Here is an 11017-nt window from a genome sequence, read left to right on the forward strand (position 1 = left end):
CACTGGAAGCAAGCTAGCCGGGCTGAAGAGAGGTGTTACCTCGAAACCGGGCCGGTCCTCGGATGCTTGTTTCCGTTCTGGGAAGGACATGGCTTTTGTAGTTCGGACTGGACTGTTCCCATGGGGCACAGGGTCAGCGCTGATTTGCATATCGCCATTGTCTAACCCAGGGTGGTGTGGAGTGGAAAAACGATGGATTTGGGCCCAGATCTTTTGACTGGGGTGAATGTGTGACATTGATCCACATTCTGTCCATCATTGTTGTTTTTGCAGTAACCGCTCTAAGTGTACTGGGGATGCTCAGACGTGAGTCCCAGGCACTCCACACCACTGGAAGCAAGCTAGCCGGGCTGAAGAGAGGTGTTACCTCGAAACCGGGCCGGTCCTCGGATGCTTGTTTCCGTTCTGGGAAGGACATGGCTTTTGTAGTTCGGACTGGACTGTTCCCATGGGGCACAGGGTCAGCGCTGATTTGCATATCGCCATTGTCTAACCCAGGGTGGTGTGGAGTGGAAAAACGATGGATTTGGGCCCAGATGTTTTGACTGGGGTGAATGTGTGACATTGATCCACATTCTGTCCATCATCATTGTTGTTTTTGCAGTAACCGCTCTAAGTGTACTGGGGATGCTCAGACGTGAGTCCCAGGCACTCCACACCACTGGAAGCAAGCTAGCCGGGCTGAAGAGAGGTGTTACCTCGAAACCGGGCCGGTCCTCGGATGCTTGTTTCTGTTCTGGGAAGGACATGGCTTTTGTAGTTCGGACTGGACTGTTCCCATGGGGCACAGGGTCAGCGCTGATTTGCATATCGCCATTGTCTAACCCAGGGTGGTGTGGAGTGGAAAAACGATGGATTTGGGCCCAGATCTTTTGACTGGGGTGAATGTGTGACATTGATCCACATTCTGTCCATCATTGTTGTTTTTGCAGTAACCGCTCTAAGTGTACTGGGGATGCTCAGACGTGAGTCCCAGGCACTCCACACCACTGGAAGCAAGCTAGCCGGGCTGAAGAGAGGTGTTACCTCGAAACCGGGCCGGTCCTCGGATGCTTGTTTCCGTTCTGGGAAGGACATGGCTTTTGTAGTTCGGACTGGACTGGTCCCATGGGGCACAGGGTCAGCGCTGATTTGCATATCGCCATTGTCTAACCCAGGGTGATGTGGAGTGGAAAAACGATGGATTTGGGCCCAGATCTTTTGACTGGGGTGAATGTGTGACATTGATCCACATTCTGTCCATCATTGTTGTTTTTGCAGTAACCGCTCTAAGTGTACTGGGGATGCTCAGACGTGAGTCCCAGGCACTCCACACCACTGGAAGCAAGCTAGCCGGGCTGAAGAGAGGTGTTACCTCGAAACCGGGCCGGTCCTCGGATGCTTGTTTCCGTTCTGGGAAGGACATGGCTTTTGTAGTTCGGACTGGACTGTTCCCATGGGGCACAGGGTCAGCGCTGATTTGCATATCGCCATTGTCTAACCCAGGGTGGTGTGGAGTGGAAAAACAATGGATTTGGGCCCAGATCTTTTGACTGGGGTGAATGTGTGACATTGATCCACATTCTGTCAATCATTGTTGTTTTTGCAGTAACCGCTCTAAGTGTACTGGGGATGCTCAGACTTGAGTCCCAGGCACTCCACACCACTGGAAGCAAGCTAGCCGGGCTGAAGAGAGGTGTTACCTCGAAACCGGGCCGGTCCTCGGATGCTTGTTTCCGTTCTGGGAAGGACATGGCTTTTGTAGTTCGGACTGGACTGTTCCCATGGGGCACAGGGTCAGCGCTGATTTGCATATCGCCATTGTCTAACCCAGGGTGGTGTGGAGTGGAAAAACGATGGATTTGGGCCCAGATCTTTTGACTGGGGTGAATGTGTGACATTGATCCACATTCTGTCCATCATTGTTGTTTTTGCAGTAACCGCTCTAAGTGTACTGGGGATGCTCAGACGTGAGTCCCAGGCACTCCACACCACTGGAAGCAAGCTAGCCGGGCTGAAGAGAGGTGTTACCTCGAAACCGGGCCGGTCCTCGGATGCTTGTTTCCGTTCTGGGAAGGACATGGCTTTTGTAGTTCGGACTGGACTGTTCCCATGGGGCACAGGGTCAGCGCTGATTTGCATATCGCCATTGTCTAACCCAGGGTGGTGTGGAGTGGAAAAACGATGGATTTGGGCCCAGATCTTTTGACTGGGGTGAATGTGTGACATTGATCCACATTCTGTCCATCATTGTTGTTTTTGCAGTAACCGCTCTAAGTGTACTGGGGATGCTCAGACGTGAGTCCCAGGCACTCCACACCACTGGAAGCAAGCTAGCCGGGCTGAAGAGAGGTGTTACCTCGAAACCGGGCCGGTCCTCGGATGCTTGTTTCCGTTCTGGGAAGGACATGGCTTTTGTAGTTCGGACTGGACTGTTCCCATGGGGCACAGGGTCAGCGCTGATTTGCATATCGCCATTGTCTAACCCAGGGTGGTGTGGAGTGGAAAAACGATGGATTTGGGCCCAGATCTTTTGACTGGGGTGAATGTGTGACATTGATCCACATTCTGTCCATCATTGTTGTTTTTGCAGTAACCGCTCTAAGTGTACTGGGCATGCTCAGACGTGAGTCCCAGGCACTCCACACCACTGGAAGCAAGCTAGCCGGGCTGAAGAGAGGTGTTACCTCGAAACCGGGCCGGTCCTCGGATGCTTGTTTCCGTTCTGGGAAGGACATGGCTTTTGTAGTTCGGACTGGACTGTTCCCATGGGGCACAGGGTCAGCGCTGATTTGCATATCGCCATTGTCTAACCCAGGGTGGTGTGGAGTGGAAAAACGATGGATTTGGGCCCAGATCTTTTGACTGGGGTGAATGTGTGACATTGATCCACATTCTGTCCATCATTGTTGTTTTTGCCAATTGGTGTGGGGGCAGAGTTTGTCAAACAATGCTACGGCTGTCAATCATCTCTGTCGCACCTTCTAATTTATGGGCTCCCAGGGCAAAGTTGTGTCCATTTTCAACATGTTCAAACTCAAGGAAAGCAATTGCTTAGCAAACATTACTATGCTACTACGTTTCCTAGTAATCTACAAGGGCTACACAGAGCTGCCATCTCACCTCCCTGGTGGAAAGGTGCTCAACGACTGGCAGGTTGGGCCATTTTCGAGACTATTGCTTTAGAATGGCAGTTTTAAATCACCAAGTGGTAAAGTAAGTTTAGCGGGAAGATACATTTCCCAAGTTACCATTTTTTAAGTACTAACTCAAGAAGGCCAGCCTCGATAAAGAATGGCCTGATCACAGAATTAAGCCACGGGGGATAACAGTCTAATAAAAGAAAAGCAATTAAGAAGGAAATACTTAACCGGTTTTCATTTTTTACTGCGTGAGGGAGAAAGCAGTAACTCAGCAGGAGAGTTAATAAACCACACTTCTCTGTCAGAACTGCACCAGGTGGGATAGAAAGTCACAAGGGAGGGCTGAAACACCAGATAAAGCAAAAGGAAGCTTTCTGCACAGGCGCAGTAGAGACAGGGGTGTTTGAAAGGTGTTTGCGGCATAAAGGAAGATATGATCCTCTCATGTAAATAATAATTTAAAAAAAACACTTTATAAAGTGAAATGCAGGAGAAAAATTAAATTGAGTAATGTGGGAGCAAATAGGCAAACATGTTAGCCGCTTCAGCTCTAAAGAGAAAACCATTTACAGTAATGACCTGCCTGCGCCCACGAAGACAGGGGCATCCGCACAGGTGAAGTGGGGTCGTGGGCGGCTGAATGGGAACACGTATGCACCTGTAAAGCTTTAGACTGGAGACCAGTGCGGATTAGGACTAGTGGGCTGCATTCACATTGCTGAACGAGCTCGCCCAGATTTCAGTTTGTAATCAGGCTTTCACGCCATGCCTGTGGACTCTCAACACGCAAAACAAATCCAAGATTAGTGACAAAACATGGACATCCCTACAGCCCTTCTGTGAGGTTTAGGGTGGTCACTGCCTCGCCTTGGCCCCAAAATAGGCAGCCGAGAGAAAATAAAGACACCACTCCACTCAAAAGCATTCCAAATTGTAAAGCTCTGTAAAAGAAAGTATTTCTAAAGAAAATGTAATGTGCCCGTGATTGTTAATTATCACATGTAATTCACCAAATCTGAATTAATAGAGCATAACTTTTTACAGTGGAATCGAAGGGCCTTACCAAATCTTTCTTTCTTTGGGATGAGGTTCACTTTCCAACACACGTTGACACGTAAGAGAAGTAGCTGATGCTAGCAAGCTCTGCAGATGGATGTCTTAACCGCCGGGTAATGCGATCAGCAGCCAGCACAAACACAATGCGCAGTTTTATCCTCATGTGAGTGGATCCCAGAGGACAAGGAGAGCAGCAACCGCTAGCAGCAAGATATCTTGTATTGTTTCATCAACGGAGACAAAGGAAAGCATGCCTACTCAACATATGGTTGATGTATGGAAACCAGGGCACAAGTCCTAAACAAACATTGGCCGCACGGCCGTGAAAGTAAAAGTGATCGTGGTGAAAGCGATCGCGAGGATGTGCACGCGTGTACTTAGCCATTACAAGCCAGATGCCAGCTGTGTGCACGTTGCGCGGGGTTGTGCGCATAACAGCAAGCTGGTGGCCGGCAAAAGCAGCACTTTTAAAAGCCAGCTACTAAATTTCTCACCAGGTAGCGCATGCACTGGTTCTAGCGAGACCTAAAAATGGATTTTATGCTACATCACAGGTTTCCAAAAATACCTGGAGTGCAGGGATGCAAGAATGTGATTAGAAGGGGGCTCTGAGCAGGGTAGTTGGAGATGGTTTAGAAGGGAGCTGGAAGGTGGATGAGGTGGTGTGGTTATATACTTAAATAAACCTGTTTCATATCAGAGTAGTCTTTCGACTTCTTCAAGATGTTTTTCAGTTTTGACTTCTTCAAGATGCTTTTCAGTTATCAAATCGCTCATTCGCTTTTATTGGATCTGTCTGTAGCCAATAAACATTGTCATGTCCAAACATGTTTATTGTAATCATTTCGGGTTTGACCGATATGTATAAAATGCGCTGTTTTTTATCACTCTATTTTCTTGTATTGGCGTTAAGATTATATCCACCCTTTGATTTGAAGTGTTAGTCTGATCTTTTAGCCCCCCACCCCGAAGTGTTCTGGTCTCGTTGCGTGGCGCGCGCCCCAGCGTGGTAAACCGAGCCCAGGTGACGTATCAGCGCGAGGCCAACCGCCGCACGCTCTCATTATGACGGCGATCACTGCAGGCCAGGCTGAGGCCGAGGAAAGGTAATGAGCTGAGTCACCGGAGACCAACAGCCGTGGGTCCTCTTGTACCTCAAAGTAAGCCGTAGGGGCGCCGGCGGCACGGAAGAGCAGCTTATAGGCCTCGAAAGCTTTGACTAAACTGGCTGAGAAAAGTCTTCAAAAGCAGCTTCTGTGCTTACAGCAGCACGGGAGGCAGCGAAGCCCAATGTGCGGCCCGGCCGCTCCGAAACTACTGCTCCTGAGGGGTTTGGGCCTTCTGTGCGCTGTGCTTTTGCAGGGGACGGTCTCATTTGAGACACCGTCGTACTTTGAAGTCACCGTGCCAATGAAGCTGGAAACCAAAGTTAAAGGAGGTGCAGGGTATACAGTGACAATTGGGGCAATGACATACAGCTTGCGTCTACTGCAGAACAGGGGTCTGCTGTCCCCGGGTCTCACCCTTTACACACACACGAACGCAGGGTACCAGGTGATAGAACGGGAAGCATTTAGGCAGGATTGCTATTACCAAGGGGTGGTGGAGGGGATCCCTCGCTCGATCGTGGCCCTCAGTTTATGCGCTGGGCTCAGAGGTTTTCTGCAGACAGAGACTGTCACCTATGCTATTGAACCCGCAGAGTTTTCCCCTAACTTTCAGCATCTCATTTATAAAGTGGAGGACGTGGACAATGATCGCAAAAGCTGTTATACTACACAACCAATAAGGACATATCAAGAGAAATATCATTACACACTGCATCACACAAAGCGCCCCATAAAGGCGTCCCAAGCATACTTTGTGGAACTTCATGTCATTATTGACCACGACCTGTACCTCCAATATTCAGAAAACAGCACCGCCTTGATTGAAACCGTATTCCAGTTGGTCAATATGGCTGATGCAATGTTTGTCCCTTTAAATGTACACTTAGTGCTTCTTGGACTGGAAATATGGAAAATACAAAGTCTGATACCATCTCCTGTAGACATACAGACATTTCTTCAAAACCTTGCATCCTGGAAAGAAGAAAATACTATTCCTGATCGAAAAGTTGACATGACTGTTTTATTAAGAAATAGTGACATTAAGTCAGTTGTTGGGGCAACATATGCAGAAGGGATATGTTGGGGCCAAAACGCTGTCATGTTTGCAGCCTTTACCACTTTGCCAATGCGCGGTTTGCCTGCAATTGCCACAACAGTTTCTCATGAACTTGGCCATACCTTGGGAATGCAGCATGATTCAGACTACGTTACACAATGCCATTGTTCCCTGAGCTCGTGTATAATGTCCTTGGGGAAAGTAACAACAACATCATTTAGTGACTGCAGCATGAAGTATTTTGAGCATTTTATCTCCAATGGCAGTGGGTTTTGTTTGCAGAAAGTGTCTTTCGCTGAATCATTTGTAGTTGTGCCGTATTGTGGGAACAAGGCAGTAGAAGGAGATGAACAGTGCGACTGTGGTAGTGCAAGGGAGTGCACCAGTGATCAGTGCTGTGATGCTACTTGCCAACTCAAAGGTGATGCTCAGTGTGCATATGGTGGGTGCTGCGATACGTGCAAGTTTGTTAAAAAAGGGACTCCTTGCAGATTACCTGCTTCTGAGTGTGACCTTGCTGAGTACTGCAATGGGACGTCGGCCACGTGCCCCGCTGATGTATATTATCAAAATGGATCCCCTTGTAATCATAATAAGTCCTACTGTGTCAATAGCAAATGTTATGATTACACAAGACATTGCAGGCAACTCTTTGGCACAGGGGCAACTGTTGCTCCCACTGAATGTTTTGCAGCAGTGAATATCAATGGTGATAGATTTGGAAATTGTGGTTTTGAAGGTGTTGAGCCAAGGAAATGTGAGCTGAAAGATGTAAAGTGTGGAAGAGTACAGTGCGTGAATGTGGATAATATACGTATTTATAACTCACATTCAGCCACACTTCAGACTCCTGTTAAAAATAACTCGTGTTGGGGTGTAGACTATCACTATACCTATGGAACAAAGGATTTTGGAGTAGTGGAAGATGGCGCAAAATGTGGCATTGGGATGGTTTGTGTGAACAGAACATGTGTCGACATATCAGTCCTGGATTATGATTGTAACATACAGGAAAAGTGCAGTGGGAATGGAGTCTGTAACAACAACAAGAACTGCCATTGTAACAAAGACTGGGCTCCTCCAGACTGTAAATTAAAAGGAAATGGAGGAAGCATTGATAGCGGACCACTAATTAAAGGTTCATTTCTTAGTTATGTTTCCCCAAAAGCAGACACATTCAAGTTTCTAGAGTTAGGCTCTGGATGTGGCCTCACAATGACAACAGATATTGCTTTATTATGCAGTATTTATATTCCCAATTTCCTTATTCTTCGTATTTTTGTGTGACCTTTTGGATAGATAGGGGGATATTTATCAACAAATCACACAGCACAGCAAGCCACCTTGTTGCGCAGTGTGATGAGCAAAAGGGCAGGAATGCACCCTATTTAACATTAAGTGGCACATTCTTGTCTTTTCACTGTGCTGGCATCCAATGTGCTGCCTAGTGCCCACGCAGGTACCCTTGTACCATGGTGCAAGGGTGCTTGCATTCTAAGTAGGATTGTTTTAGTGCTGGAAGGAACACATTTCCACACAAAAATAATCCCAAGAGGCATTTTCCTCTTTCTATGTGTTTGCAGAAAGAAGCACACATAAAAATAGGAGAAAACGAGGGAGCAATAAAGATATCTTTTCCTCATTACATCTCACCTGAGGAGGCGTAGCATTTTGACGCATTCCCAGGTCTACCAGTTATGGTAAATCTGGGTATGCTCCACTCATGGAGCGCCTCCCTGGTGCAGAGTAACCCAACCCAGCGATTTGCGCTGCACTTCTTTACTCCAGATTTATTAAGCCAGTCAGGGCCACGCAAGGTGGCCTTGCGTGGCTTGATACATCTTTCTTATTAGTTGCATTGCCCTTGCGCCCTGTTGTGTTGAATATTGTTTTTAATTCTGATCTTTAAATGGCAATATTGAGGTGACAAGATAATTTCCAACCTTAGAGTCTTGACTTTAAATTTGTATAGATTTCCCTTTCTATATTATGACAAATACTTGCTTTGATTATGTGCCTATGTTTTATTCTACGTGTAAAAGTGATTACATTTGTGTCTGTACCCTCGGACTCCAGTGACTGAATTGATGGTAAATAGTACAGTATTAGCCTGCTGTTCATATTGCTGTATTTATATTGAACCTTTAATGAAAAAGCAATTTTCATTACAATAACTTGTGGGCCACTTTTCCTGCAGCAGCTTATATGTTTATATGATGATTTTTTCTCAAAGTATATGAATCATCTAAAAAATTTGATCGATGGATATGCCTGTGCTTAATAAGGAGATTAATTGTTAGAGATGTTATTGTAATGTTACAGGTTTTCCAAAATCTTGATCCTATTTTGAAGGCCTCTGACTGAGGGTACCCATAATCTCAGCATTACAATGTAGTTTCCTGCATACCAGTAGATACCATGAGGTAGCCTAACTCTTGAGGCAATCAATTTGCTTCCCACTTCAAAAAATAAATAGAATTTCCCTTGTAGATCATGTCTCATCCCGAATTAGCTACTTAAGCGTCAACTGAAGCAGAACTAATAAGTACAGGGACAAGTCACGCATGGTTGGAGGAGGCTGTAAGGAAGAGTGGTGGAGTAGAAGTTTCAATATCCATATTCATTTAATAATTGACTAATCCTAATCTCTAATTCCAGGACTCTCTGACTACCTTGCAAACTAATATCAATCCTTTTTTAAAGAAAAGAAACTCAGTCTTGAACAGATAACTTTTGTAGTACATATGGACCATATGCCCATAGATTTCCATTGTTAATCTTGGGTAGTCTACAAGTGCAATACTCAATGGAAATTGTCAATTCTAATGTGTGCAGGATCCACAATTCCAATGTGTGCAGGATCCACAGCAACAGATATGCTGATGTAAACATATCCTGGGGCACTGTTTAGTTTGACCCTGTGGAGTCCACTATTGTTCATTTTTAGGGACCAGCACTTACTTTTATACATTGGACATTTACCAAGAGCAAGAAGGTAAAATAAAGTGGAAAGACAGAAAAAACATCAGACAGGGAGAAAGCAGGAACCTCCAAGCGTGAGATAAAGGGGCAGGGAGTGACTAGTGGCTTAAAGAGGCATGAGGTGGATTCAAGGCTATGCAGCCTAGGTATCCAGCACACCAACTAATTGAATTAGCAACTGGCTTCTGAGCAGAGCTTTGGGCACCAGCACTCATTCTTTTACAAATTAAGCACTGCCTGGGTTTATGCGTACTAGGGAAGATACTGCACCAAGCACAGTGTAATATAACGTTAGTGGCTGGGTGCCGCTCACTCACCTCCTTTTCAGAAGCTTTGAGGAAAGGGTGGAAGCTCAGATGTATGTTCGCCAATAGAGAAAGTGCGAAGCTGGCAAGTGGCTTTAAAACAATCCCAAGGCTTTAAAACAAGTCACAGCAACTTGAAGAAAAAGTCATTAGACATAAAACATTCTGGAGAGTCTTCCCCACATAGTAAAAGGTGGGGCAAATGGCACCTCGGCAGCTGTTTCCTCAAAACAACCTGTATCATCTGACAGGATGAAGCAGGTATCTCTGAACTACCATTGTGGAAAAGGGGAGGGAGGCAGATAACATTATGAATACCATTTCATATGTGTTCCATGAATTACCAGTTGAAGAATCTGGATGTGTATAAATTAGCCCTCTTATTCTAGTGCCAGGCAGAGAATATGTTTCAGATTGTCAGTATGTTATACCTCAGTATAGAACCACTGATCCCGAGTACAAATCTCCTTGAAAAAAAAGTAAATTGAAATGATAATTGAAATGATAGTTGAAAGAAAGGATTCAGTCATAAATTCAGAAAAATACACATTTAGTTCTGTAGGAAAACCTGAATAAAAATGAGTCTGTATGCAGCTTAAAAGGTTCATGAACTACGGCCTACTAACCTATTAATGGACAGCTAAAACAAAGATGTGGGTTTGCTGGTGGTCTCAAAGAGTAAGGAAAACAAGATAAATCTCTGCTAGCAGCAGCTTACAGCAATCTTGTGCAATAGTAGCACAGTAAAGTGCTGAGAGACATGACAGGAAAGGTGTGCATAAATGTGTTGATTCTCTAGTTATGAACACATACTACACAGAAAAGCACAAAACATGTTGCAAACTCGAAATGTTGATTCAACCCTGTCCAATGAGAAAGGATCTTCCAATGGCCTCGCCTTCTTCCTCGATTCCCTCAGTAAACGCCCAGCTCTACATGTTGTTTAAAAGAGGTTAAAAATTATTACAAAAGATATATCTCTGAACGTTCTCATCAGAACATTCAGCAAGCCTACTCTGTCAGCTGTTCAGTATCCCACTGTATAACAATGGTCTGTTATATGAAATAAAACATTAATATCTAGCATGTCCTGGTTAGATCATGGAAGTCAGAGCCTAAAGCAAGCATTTTGTTTCATTAATATATCTGTTTATTATAAGCATGTGGCAGAGAAAGCTATCTAAATACGATGAAAGCATATGGTGTGAGTTGAAAAAAACGTTTTGCAGCAAACAGCACATTTCCCAAAGATGTCAAGTTTTGCAGTTCACTTATAACGCTGTCAGCATTTAAAGAAACGTGAAGTAGAGCCAGGGTAGGGGCTTGGCTAGTTGCCACGCCACCCTCCGTTAAGCAACGGCGCGCTGTGTTAAAAAGCTCCCTTCA

At 45.4% G+C, this 11017-nt stretch overlaps 1 pseudogene; it reads left to right on the forward strand.

Moving 5' to 3' along the window:
• Positions 1–5239: 5239 nt before the first annotated feature.
• LOC144813127 (disintegrin and metalloproteinase domain-containing protein 9 pseudogene) lies at positions 5240–10717 on the forward strand (annotated as a pseudogene).
• The last annotated feature ends 300 nt before the right edge of the window (positions 10718–11017 follow it).

Source organism: Lissotriton helveticus, chromosome 1_1 (genome assembly GCF_964261635.1).
Source record: "Lissotriton helveticus chromosome 1_1, aLisHel1.1, whole genome shotgun sequence".
NCBI classification, from domain to species: Eukaryota; Metazoa; Chordata; class Amphibia; order Caudata; family Salamandridae; genus Lissotriton; species Lissotriton helveticus.